The sequence below is a fragment of the Aquarana catesbeiana genome, linkage group LG11 (genome assembly GCF_042186555.1).
Source record: "Aquarana catesbeiana isolate 2022-GZ linkage group LG11, ASM4218655v1, whole genome shotgun sequence".
Taxonomy (NCBI): domain Eukaryota; kingdom Metazoa; phylum Chordata; class Amphibia; order Anura; family Ranidae; genus Aquarana; species Aquarana catesbeiana.
In genome coordinates this window covers 28,299,115-28,310,565 of record NC_133334.1, presented here as the reverse complement: position 1 = coordinate 28,310,565, position 11,451 = coordinate 28,299,115, and positions in this window count along the sequence as shown.

The window sequence follows — 11,451 nt, the reverse complement described above, 5'->3', positions numbered from 1 at the left end:
GGTTTAACCTTAAACTACGTAGAGGGTTCTTTACTGTAAGAGCAGCAAGGATGTGGAATTCCCTTCCACAGGCGGTGGTCTCAGCGGGGGGCATCGATAGCTTCAAAAAACTATTAGATAAGGACCTGAACGACCGCAACATACAGGAATATACAATGTAATACTAACATATAATCACACACATAGGTTGGACTTGATGTCTTTTTTCGACCTCACCTACTATGTAACTATGTAACTTCACGGCACCCTCCACATGTTTGGGCCTTAGAAAAGAAATAGACTCAACCAAAGCTTCTGGTTGTGGAAGTGACATCACCCGGCTTCACCCGAACATATGACTTCTTCAGGGAAAAAGGGGTGGGGACCAACTGTACTGTCTATGTTAATAAGGCGGGTATTGTGGCTCGGAATCAAGCCCACAGGTGTGCCACCATAGGAAGAGGCTTCCTATGGTGTCACACCTAGAAGAGGAGTAGCCAGAAGCGCCAGTGGGGAATCCCAGAAGAAGGGAACCGGGGCTTCTCTGTTCAAAACTCAGTGCCCACAATATCCCCCAACCTCCCACAGTGCTGCCCAGAGCCCTGCAGTGACCTCACAAATGCGCTTCTGGAAGAATGGTCAAACATTCCCATAGACACACTCCTAAACCTTGTGGACAGCCTTCCCAGAAGAGTTGAAGCTGTTATAGCTGCAAAGGGTGGACCAACCCAATATTGAACCCTACGGACTAAGACTGGGATGCCATTAAAGTTCATGTTCATGTGTAAAAGCGTCCCAATACTTTTGACAATATAATGTACCTACGATAGGCCCCACCTTGCCAGGGTAGAAAGATGAATGAAAACTCCAAAAATTGTCAATGTATGGCTGGCATAATTGCAATAAAACAAGGTATAAACTCACAGGTGGCCACCATCATGATGGCGATTATTCTGGTGAAGTTCCCACTAACCGCCTGTACAGTGACATCGTATCCTGTCCCTGGTGGCAAAGCTGAGAAAGTCGCTGTGGGAGATGTTACTCGTTGAGATACATTTCCAAGAAAAACAACATAGTAGTCAACGTTTCCCAGTGCTGGTGTCCATGCGAAGACAAGCTGGTCAGTACCACTGCTCACCATGGGAAGGGATGTTGATGAAGATCCTAGAGAATACATATCAGTTAATAAATCATGATGGACAATTCAAGTGCATTTAATAAATCAAAGGGGAAACAAAAACACAAACATTAGCAAAGTGAAATCAGATCTCAGATGAGTAAAATTGGATTAGCAAATAGTGAACTTTAGTGTAATTTTCAGTAAAAATTACACTGAAGTTCATTTTAGAAAACGCAGTGGGGGGAGTTTTAGGCTAGGTTCACATCTATGCAGGTTGCGGTTGATACGTTTTTGACACTGCTCCTCCAATGATCTCAACTAGCTTCCTCTACTTTATTAGGGGGGTTTAGGGGCGGTCCCTAGACCTATCTGGGCCTACTACCAAGTACCCTAATGCTGATTAGTGTCACAAATGACACCAGTACAGTGATGAAAGAAGGGGGAAGGGGAAGCATTTCATTCGTCGAGAACCGATCAGCAGGTCCAGGCCAGAAATCATTGGCCTGGGCCTTGAGACTGATCGGTTCTGAAACTAATCCGATCGTTGCGGCAGCCTTTCGCCCACCCCTGCCATTCTGGTGCAGTAAAACTGCGGCGGCTGGTCGGGAACCGGTTAAAACATTTTTTTCTCCAGGCGGAACACCACTTTAAGTTAATAATTTAGTGTCATCATACTTGTTATGTTAGAATGATTCGTTTTTGGATTTTGTTTCGTATGTTTGGATTGGTTTAGTATATTCGTTATTTTCAAATCGATTAGAAATTCGCATTTAGAAATTAGAAAGTTGAAATTTTAATTTCAGAAGGTTGTTATATTCGTTCTATTTTATTTTATCCTTTTCTAATCTATTCTATTTTTTTATATTCTATTCTGTTCTATTCTATTCTTTTATATTATTTTATATTCTATTAGTTTATGTTCTATTCTATTTTATTCTATTCTTTCCTATTCTTTTCAGTTTTATTCTATTATTTTATATTCTATTCTGCTTTATTCTATTCTTTTATTTTCTATTCTATTCTGTTCTATCCTTTTTTTCTTCTGTTTTATTCTATTCTTTTCAATTCTGTAAAGTAGCTTAAGTAGGAATCATCACCTTATTTTACTTTTATACCTTACTGTATTTAATGCAATATTTTTCCATTTCGAATTCAAATTCATTTTTTAATTTGAATTAATTTTCTAATTTGGATAATTAGTTTCATTATAATTTATTTCAGATTTATTTAAATTGGTTTCTATTGTGTTTCAGATATTTGGATGCATCCGAGTCTCCAGAATAAAGAAAATTTGGTCCAAATTTCGATTCGTAACGAAACAAAACTGTCTAACTAGAAGTAGTAGTTGGAGGGTTGGAAGTAGGGGAAGTCGAGGTAAAAAAGGTCGGCAGCAGGAGAAGCAGTGGTCAAAAAACAGAAAGTCAGAGAAGTAGTGGTAGGAGAGTTGGAAGTAGAAGGGGTAATATTAAAAGCACATGGAACAAGCACATGGTAGTATTAAAAGCAATCACACATGTCTGGATTGGACTTTAGTGGCACAATCAGCCATTTCACCACAGCGCCCTCCTATAAATGGGTCTCATTACTGTATGGAATCTACATACTACAGAACACATCACCCCTATGTTACAAACAAGAGGAGAGGAGGGAGGTGCTCTAGAGTTCTACCACACTTTCTGTCCTTGGGTGACAACGCTGCTTCTCCATAGATACAGTACAGCTAGTAAATGTTGTCACTCTAGAACAAGAAGTGTAGGTGTTCCTGGCAGGATCACAAAGTAAAAGTAAAATTCGGGCAATCTGAAATATATTTCATTTTTGTTCTTGGGTTTCAATATGCTTTAATTTTAATGAATATACCATAAAATGAGTTAAAAGGAAAAAAACTGAAGAGGAGACATTATTTCAAGAATAGAGCCTCGAGTACTGATATCCATTGGTACTCACCTGTAAAATTCTTGTACATAGTAGTATTGATAGGAGAACTGGTGGTAGTGGGATAAGTAGTGTTAGGAGTTCTGGTGGTAGTGGGATAAGTAGTGTTAGGAGTTCTGGTGGTAGTGGGATACGTAGTGTTAGGAGTTCTGGTGGTAGTGGGATAAGTAGTGTTAGGAGTTCTGGTGGTAGTGGGATAAGTAGTGCTGGGAATACTGGTGTTAGTGGGATAAGTAGTGGTAGGAGTACTGGAAGTTAGTTGACTAGTACTGGTATGAGAGTTGGAATCTGGAGAAGTATTGGTAGAAAGGTCTTGAGCAGGAGTTGATGTGGTAAAAGAGCTGGAAGCAGAAGTAGTGCTTGGAGGGTTAGACCTAGGGGGAGTCGTGGTAAATAGGTCGGAAGTAGGAGGAGCTGTGGTAAAAAAGTTGGAAGTAGGAGAAGTAGTGGTTGGAAGGTTGGAAGTAGGGGGAGTCGTGGTAAAAAGGTCAAAAGTAGGAAAAGCCGTGGTAAAAAATCTGGAAGTAGGAGAAGTAGTGGTTGGAGGGGCAGAAGTAGGGGGAGTCGTGGTAAAAAGGTCGGAAGTAGGAGGAGCTGTGGTAAAAAAGTTGGAAGTAGGAGAAGTAGTGGTTGGAGGGGCGGAAGTAGGGGGAGTTGTGGGAAAAACTTCTAAAATAGTAGGAGGAGCCATGGTAAAAAATATGGAAGTAGGAGAAGTAGTGGTTGGAGGGGCGGAAGTAGGGGGAGTTGTGGGAAAACCTTCTAAAATAATAGGAGGAGCTGTGGTAAAAAATATGGAAGTAGGAGAAGTAGTGGTTGGAGGGTCAGACGTAGGGGGAGTCGTGGTAAAAGGGTCGAAAGTAGGAGGACCTGTGTTAAAAAATCTGGAAGTAGCAGAAGTAGTGGTTGGAGGGTCAGACGTAGGGGGAGTCGTGGTATAAAGGTCGAAAGTAGGAGGAGCTGTGGTAAAAATGCTGGAAGCAGGAGAAGTAGTGGTTGCAGGGTCAGACGTAGGGGGAGTCATGGTAAAAATGTTGGAGGTAGGAGGTGCTGTGGTAAAAAAGCTTGAAGTAGAAGGGGTAGTATTAAAAGGGTTGGAAACAGGAGGAGTAATGGAAACAGAAGGTTCCGATTGACCTGCAAAAAAAAAAAAAATATGCAAATATTATTTTTTTAATTACATCATTTTATTCAAAACTTGTACAGAAAAAACCTTCTGCTTTAAACACTGACAAAGCCTTGACAAAAAAGGGTGTTTTTCATTCCTACAGAAAAACTTAGATATATACAGTAGATCCCTTCCATAGATACAGTACAGCTGGTAAATGTTGTCACTCTAGAACAAGAAGTGCAGGTGTTCCTGGCAGGATCACAAAGTAAAAGTAAAATTCGGGCAATCTGAAATATATTTAATTTTTGTTCTTGGGTTTCAATATGCTTTAACTTTAATGAATATACCATAAAATGAGTTCAAAGGAAAAAAAGCTGAAGAGGAGACATTATAAATAGATTTCAAGAATAGAGCCTCAAGTACTGATATCCATTGGTACTCACCTGTAAAATTCTTGTACATAGTAGTAGTGATAGGAGAAGGTAGTGGGATGTGTAGTGGTAGGAGTACTGGTGGTAGTGGGATAAGTAGTGGTAGGAGAACTGGTGGTAGTGGTATAAGTAGTGGTAGGAGAACTGGTGGTAGTGGGATAAGTAGTGGTAGGAGTACTGGTGGTAGTGGGATATGTAGTGGTGAGAGAACTGGTGGTAGTGGTATAAGTAGTGGTAGGAGAACTGGTGGTAGTGGGATAAATAGTGGTAGGAGTACTGGAAGTTAGTTGATTTTCCAGATTCCAGATCCAGATTTTTTCCCACGTTAAAAAGTTCTTTTTAATGATTTCACCTCCGACACACAGTCTCTTTCTTGAATGCTTTATTTGAAAAAGATTCTTGCAATAGAGGGATGGAGGGTTTAGGGGGAATTCAGGTACCTTGAAATTGCAGATCAGGAACACTCTCTTTGATCCAGAGGACAACAGCTCCATAACTGGATTTAGCAACCACTGGACAGACCTCTCTCACTGACCTAGCAGCCGATGTGATGCTCGGCCATAGTCTCTGCCACAGACTTTAAGATTCGGTGTTACTGTTACACAATCCTCTGCCACGGGATTGGGTAATTAGCGACTTGTTGCAATATCAAAGGCTTGATCACACAATACCAGTTCCCTTCTTCCGAACTTACGGTACTGTGTGGTGTGCGACCCGGGATGCATCCTCCAACTGAGTCTCCAGGCTCTTCTAGAGGCACCGGCCTTATTGCGCAGGCCTCTCCTGAAAAGTCCTCCCCTGGATTCTCCAGTCGCTTGGCTTCTTCTTCAGGCAAGACAGCACAGGACCATCCCTGGATTGGTAGGCTTCACAAGACTTTTGGGGCCTACCTTCAGTAACAATGCCTCGGGCCGGCCGGCCCCGACTCAATTTGACGGCAGCGATACACCTTAGGCCAGGAGGGCCATCAGGTCAGAAGATCCCCCCCGTGTCACGGGGTCTGTCCCTTAAGTACCCCCTCCCAGAATGCACAGCAGGCACGCCACACCCACTGACTGTTTCCGGGCAAAGAGGCGCTCAAAACACCTAGCTTGTTGTAATTTCCAATCTTAGCCTGATTAATAGGGCGCCAACCCCAGGCCAAAGGGAAAACCACACAACCAGCCAAGCTGAGACAGAGCCAGAAATTACAATAATTGTAATCTAAGCTAATTACAGCTGCAGACAACTAAATTTATACTTCTAGCGTCTGTATTGAAAATACCAGCGCTACATACTCCCCCTACTGCATTAGACGATGTCCTCATCGTCTGAAAAAGAAAAAGGAAAAAACTCTCAATCCTGAGAGCCAAGTACCTGAATTCAAATTTGGATAAGGAAGGGAAGGAGAAGGGTAAAACGATAACAACTATATTTTTAACAATAATACACACAAAAGAAATTACAGTAAACACAGTTCTCCAGATCTGACTCTCTATCTAAACCACCCACTCTCCAGCAGCTTGACAGAAGATCCAGTTGAACCTGAAACAAAACACACATATCAATGTATCACAAAGGAAGCAGAGCTCCATCTCCTAGAAGATGAACCTCTCTTTCCCAGACATTTTCTCTTCTCTTTTTTTCTTCAAAGATCTGACTGTAGTTGAGCAAACTCCTACCACCTAGTGGCCGAAACTATCACAACAAGTCCTTGATGCAAATGTTATAGCAGGTAGAATATCTTGACTCACAGATGACATTTAGCTAACGCTACCTAACTGTAATTCCCACAGTCTTTTAGCATAAAGATCCTTCCTTTTTTTTTTTTTTTTCAAAAAAAACAGCATCAGTGGAGCAGTCACTGTGGCAAATCACCAATAAAAGCGAGGATCGGGCAATGTTAAAGCTTTTCCTTGTGCATCCACGGTGCTGATAAAGTATAAAACATTGTCCTTGCCTGGCCTGCAAATGACCACTTTATCCATGTGAATGTGTCTCCCATAGCTCCAATGCAGAAGACATCCATGAAAACGGTCATCCATGTCTGAAGAACAACCTGGTTTTCTGAAAGGCTTCGGTACTTTTAGATAGTCCCAAACATCTTCTTAGTACCAGCTCTCTCTCTGTTTTCCTCGATCTCCCTCATGATCTCTCTGGAAACATAGGGGAATTCTAATCTAAACTCAGTGGCTACTCGTTTGTTCAGCAACCGTTGCGATCGGACAAGCCTCGGCAGAGATCGAGTGCTTCCCAACCCAGGAGGTACACAGGAAACTGGCGATTTGTGCACCATACTCACGGGCAGTTTCTTTGGCCCAGGCAAACTAATATTTTCAGTGACAGTCTCATTAACAATTGCAGGGGTTTCCACTCTGGGTGATGTACTCCCCGAGTCCATTGTTATCCAATCAGATAAGTTAAAGGCTGAAGCAACATCATCAACATTTGCCCATAGCATCACCTAAGACATGGTTTCAAACAGGTCATCGTCTCAGGAGACTTTCGACAGAGAGTCTATTTTAGAGTCCTGTAACTCCTCTGCGGGCACATATTTGCAAACAGTTACTTTATGTACATTCCCCTGAGATCTCTTACCCGTTCCTGTCGTGGATTCCTCAGGGATAACTTCTTTCTCTGTATCTGGTTCAGGTGGTCTCTGGGGTAGGCCTTGTCCACGGCCACGGGAGGCCTTCACATATCCCACCTTCTTTTGAACAAGTGCAGCAAAGTGGGTAGTTGTGGAGGTGACAGCGGTAGTAGTGTCCACTGTTAGTTCTCGGATATCAGTAACAGCGCCATCCCCCTCAGGAAAGCTTAAGGTAGCAGATTTAGAGAAGATAGGCCCAGCCATAGGAGCAAACGTAGCGGTCTCCTCTATGGCGATGTCCATGGCCCAGTCCATCCGGAAGGCATAGGGCGGTATGGTGGACTGTTCTATGGCAAACATGTACTCCCCGCAATGTAGGCATCGAACAAATGGTCGGGGACTTGCAACCAGTCCTTCACACCTGTTGCATAACATACCCAAGGCCTCGACATCTCCCGTCATGTAGAGTATGAAATGCCCATGCGGCTTCAGGCGAATACCAGTGTCCGTCAGCAACGTTCCAGGCAGCCTAAACTTGCAGTGGTACCCCCAGGGAACATTCTGAGTCCCATAGCAGACTGCATTCCTGGCATTCGGAACATGTCTTGCAACAACCAGATCTTCTCTCTGAAAGTTCAGACACACACATGTGGTGTCTACGCAGCAAGTAAACAGGGGACTCCTCCCACTGATTCTTCTGGTCACGTAGCTCCCGGGCTCTTTTAGCTCCGCCCACAGCTCACGCGTCCAGGTAGTAACCTTGCAATTAACCCCTTTTTAGAACAATGACACAGTCCAGAACCCTCTATTGCATAAGTTCCCAGTGAACAGTTTCCTTTAGCTGCGAGAGGTAACGGTAAATCCCGGACTCGAGCCCCCACATGGTGCACTTACCCCTGAAGGAGCTGCTGGTATTTGATTGGGTCTGTACTCTGATTAATCACACCCCCGGTAACTAAACTCAATCCCCTTGACACAGCTGTAGTATAGTGTTGGTGTGAAACGAGCAACAGAGAGTGACCCCACAGTGTACAATATAGCAATAGTGTACTTTTACTTTTACCTTTGTCTGGTTACCTATTACTCCACCTGTGGTAAAAAAAAACAACACTGCACACCAATTGCGATTAATCATATTGTGTCTTTTACTGAACTGGTATAAAGCAATAATTACAATAACTATACTGTCGCACAAACGTAATGCGGCAGCACAGTGAGTATCCAGCATGCTGTAATCAACACAATAGTGCAAAGGTATCCGTACCACGCAATACAATTACTAGGGAGCTCTCCCTACTTGAGAATACAGTTGCGTTCTTAAATGACTAAATGCGAGGCCTTGCAATAACGGACATAGTCTTTAATCTTCTGTCTTCTGCTAGCTATTGTGTTGAGGTAATTGTAATCCAAAAGGGTTTAACAAGCAAAGAATGATGCAAAGTAAATGTCAAACGGCATAGCAGCTTCTAATCCACAAAGTGTAAAATCTCCATGGTGCAAAGGCTTGAGACCTGTTTGAACTCAGTCTAACGTGATAGAATAAGTTCTGGGGGACTACAGGTCCCAACAAGCTGTGATATGAAACTACATGTGTAAAAAGTGCGTCAAGAATTATGGGCGGCAGCCCTCTCACCAAACCAGGCCTGGAAAAATGGGAACCCTCCACTCCAGTTATCTCAATCCTGCTTTAAGCCAGCTCCGTCACGCTGCTCCTCTCTCGCAAGATGACCCGGACCCTCCGATGGCTCCGTCAAACGTCTCTGGATCCTCCCTGATTCAGTGCCACAACTTACTCGGCACACAGATATCGAACAGAGTCGTCGATTGTTCCGCTCCACAGAACCTAAAGGCCGTGCTCTCCAGAAGGCCTTCCCACAGATCCTTGCAGGCAGGCCACGCATCCCGAAGAGAGCGCAAAATTGGCCGCGTGCGTCCTTTTATAACCTACCCAGCATGCAGTTCAGTACTAAGTGTTCATGGGTAGGTTGATTAGCCTTGTGGGTAGATAAGTCCCTTAGAATGTAATAGGTGCAGGAACTCCTCTTTTCCGAGTCACCATTTTTCCCCGCGCCTACCCACCTCTGAGCACCGTCCCTTGGTTCCATCCCCTACCCACCTCCCAGTACCGTCCCTTTTAGACAATACAGAACCAAGTATCATTTTGTGGTGCTAAGTAATGTGTATGGAATTTGGTAATGATATCAAGAAAAGCAGTATAATAGATCCCCTTCAGCCAGCAACAATAGATCCAACAATGTACCACCCACAACAAAATCCCCCCCCAGCAACAATGGACTCCCGCCAGTATCAACAGATCTCCGCACAGCCAGCATTAATAGACTCTCTGGCAACCATCAACAATAGACCCCTCCCCCCAACAATAGGTCCCCCACCAGCAACAATAGACCTCCTCAGCAACAATAGACCCCCCTGCAAAAATAGATCCCCTCCAGCTAGAATAGATCCCCCAGCAGTAAGCATCATTACCCTGCAGCACACCCCAGCACCCCTTGCCACTTACATACAGTAAGTCTAGGAGGTGCCGGAACTGCGTTCCCGCTGAAAAAAAGCCCTGATAATAATAATAATAATGATAATGAACTGGAGTCCAGCTCTAATACTACTAATACTAATACTACTCGAAGTATATTTATAAATGTAAAGGTTTACAGTTTTCATTGCAGTTGATGTCCATTTGAGTAGGCTCAACTTCATATCCTCCTGCCTATCTAGGAGATAGCACATGAGGTAAGGTCGAATGTCCCTGATGTGGACACACAAGACACTCCAACTTGTTCAAACCCGATCCTCACCCTTCCCCATTCCGATGCCCACAATGAAACATGAAGGGAAATCCCCCCACCAGACAGCAGTAAAATCTAATAGGATTAGGAAGTATCACTCCACCTATAAAAGTCCAGAATTATATTTTATTTAAGATTGCCATACCTTAACCACTTAAGGACCGGGCCTCTTTTTTTTTTTAGATGTGTTGTTTACAAGTTAAAAACATTTTTTTTTTGCTAGAAAATTACTTAGAACCCCCAAACATTATACATTTTTTTTATAACACTCTAGAGAATAAAATGGCGGTCGTTGCAATACTTTCTGTCACACCGTATTTGCGCAGCGGTCTTACAAGCGCTTTTTTTTTTTTAAAAATACACTTTTTTGAATTAAAAAAATAAGACAACCGTAAAGTTAGCCCATTTTTTTTTTATATATTGTGAAAGATAATTTTACGCCTTGTAAATTGATACCCAACATGTCACGCTTCAAAATTGCGCCCGCTCGTGGAATGGCGACAAACTTTTACCCTTAAAAATCTCCATAGGCGACATTTAAAAAATTCTACAGGTTGCATGTTTTGCGTGTCCTCACATGTGTGGTTTGAACAGCGTTTTCATATGGGGGCGCTACTCACGTATGCGTTCGCTTCTGCACGTGAGCTCGGCGGGACGGGGTGTGTTTAAAATTTTTTTTTTCTTATTTATTTTACCTTTTATTTTTATTTTTACACTGTTTTAAAAAAGAAAAAAAAAATGTTGTCACTTTTATTCCTTTTATTCCTTTATTATGTAAACATCCCTTGTAATAGAAAAAAAAGCATGACAGGACCTCTTAAATATCAAAAAGACCGCAGATCTCATATTTAGACTAAAATGCAATAAAAAAAAAAGTCATTTAAAAAAATGAAAAAAAAATGGCGCTTTAAGAGCTATGGGCGGAAGTGACATTTTGACGTTGCTTCCGCCCCGCAGTGTCATGGAGACGGGTGGGGGCCATCTTCCCCTCGCTCGTCTCCATGCACAGCCACGGGAAGGATCCGATTGCCTCCGCCGCTGCCGACGGCTCCGGTAAGCGGGCGGAGGGCGCCAGATTGCGGCGGGAGAGGGTGGGGGCCCTCTCCCGCCGCCGATAAAAGTGATCTTGCGGCGAATCCGCCTCAGAGACCACTTTTATCTTGTACCGGACCGGGGATACCGGGGTTATGGCAGCTAGCTGCTGCCATAACAACGATATCCGTCCTCAAAGTGAGGACGTACATTGGCGTGCGGCGGTCCGGAAGTGGTTTTAACCAAGAAATAAAGGAAGTCCAGAACATTAGTTACTGATAATTGTCAGGGGCTTTAATCTCCTGGTTGCTATCAACTATCAGCACCGTTTGCTTTGCTCTTCTAATATTTCTTGGTCTGGATTTCTGATTTTTGACCCTGTTCAGTCCTGAAGAAGGGGGATTCGTACAACCCTGAAAATGTGTTGGTTCTTCTTTGGCAATCTTAAAAAAAAAATAAAATTCTACGAC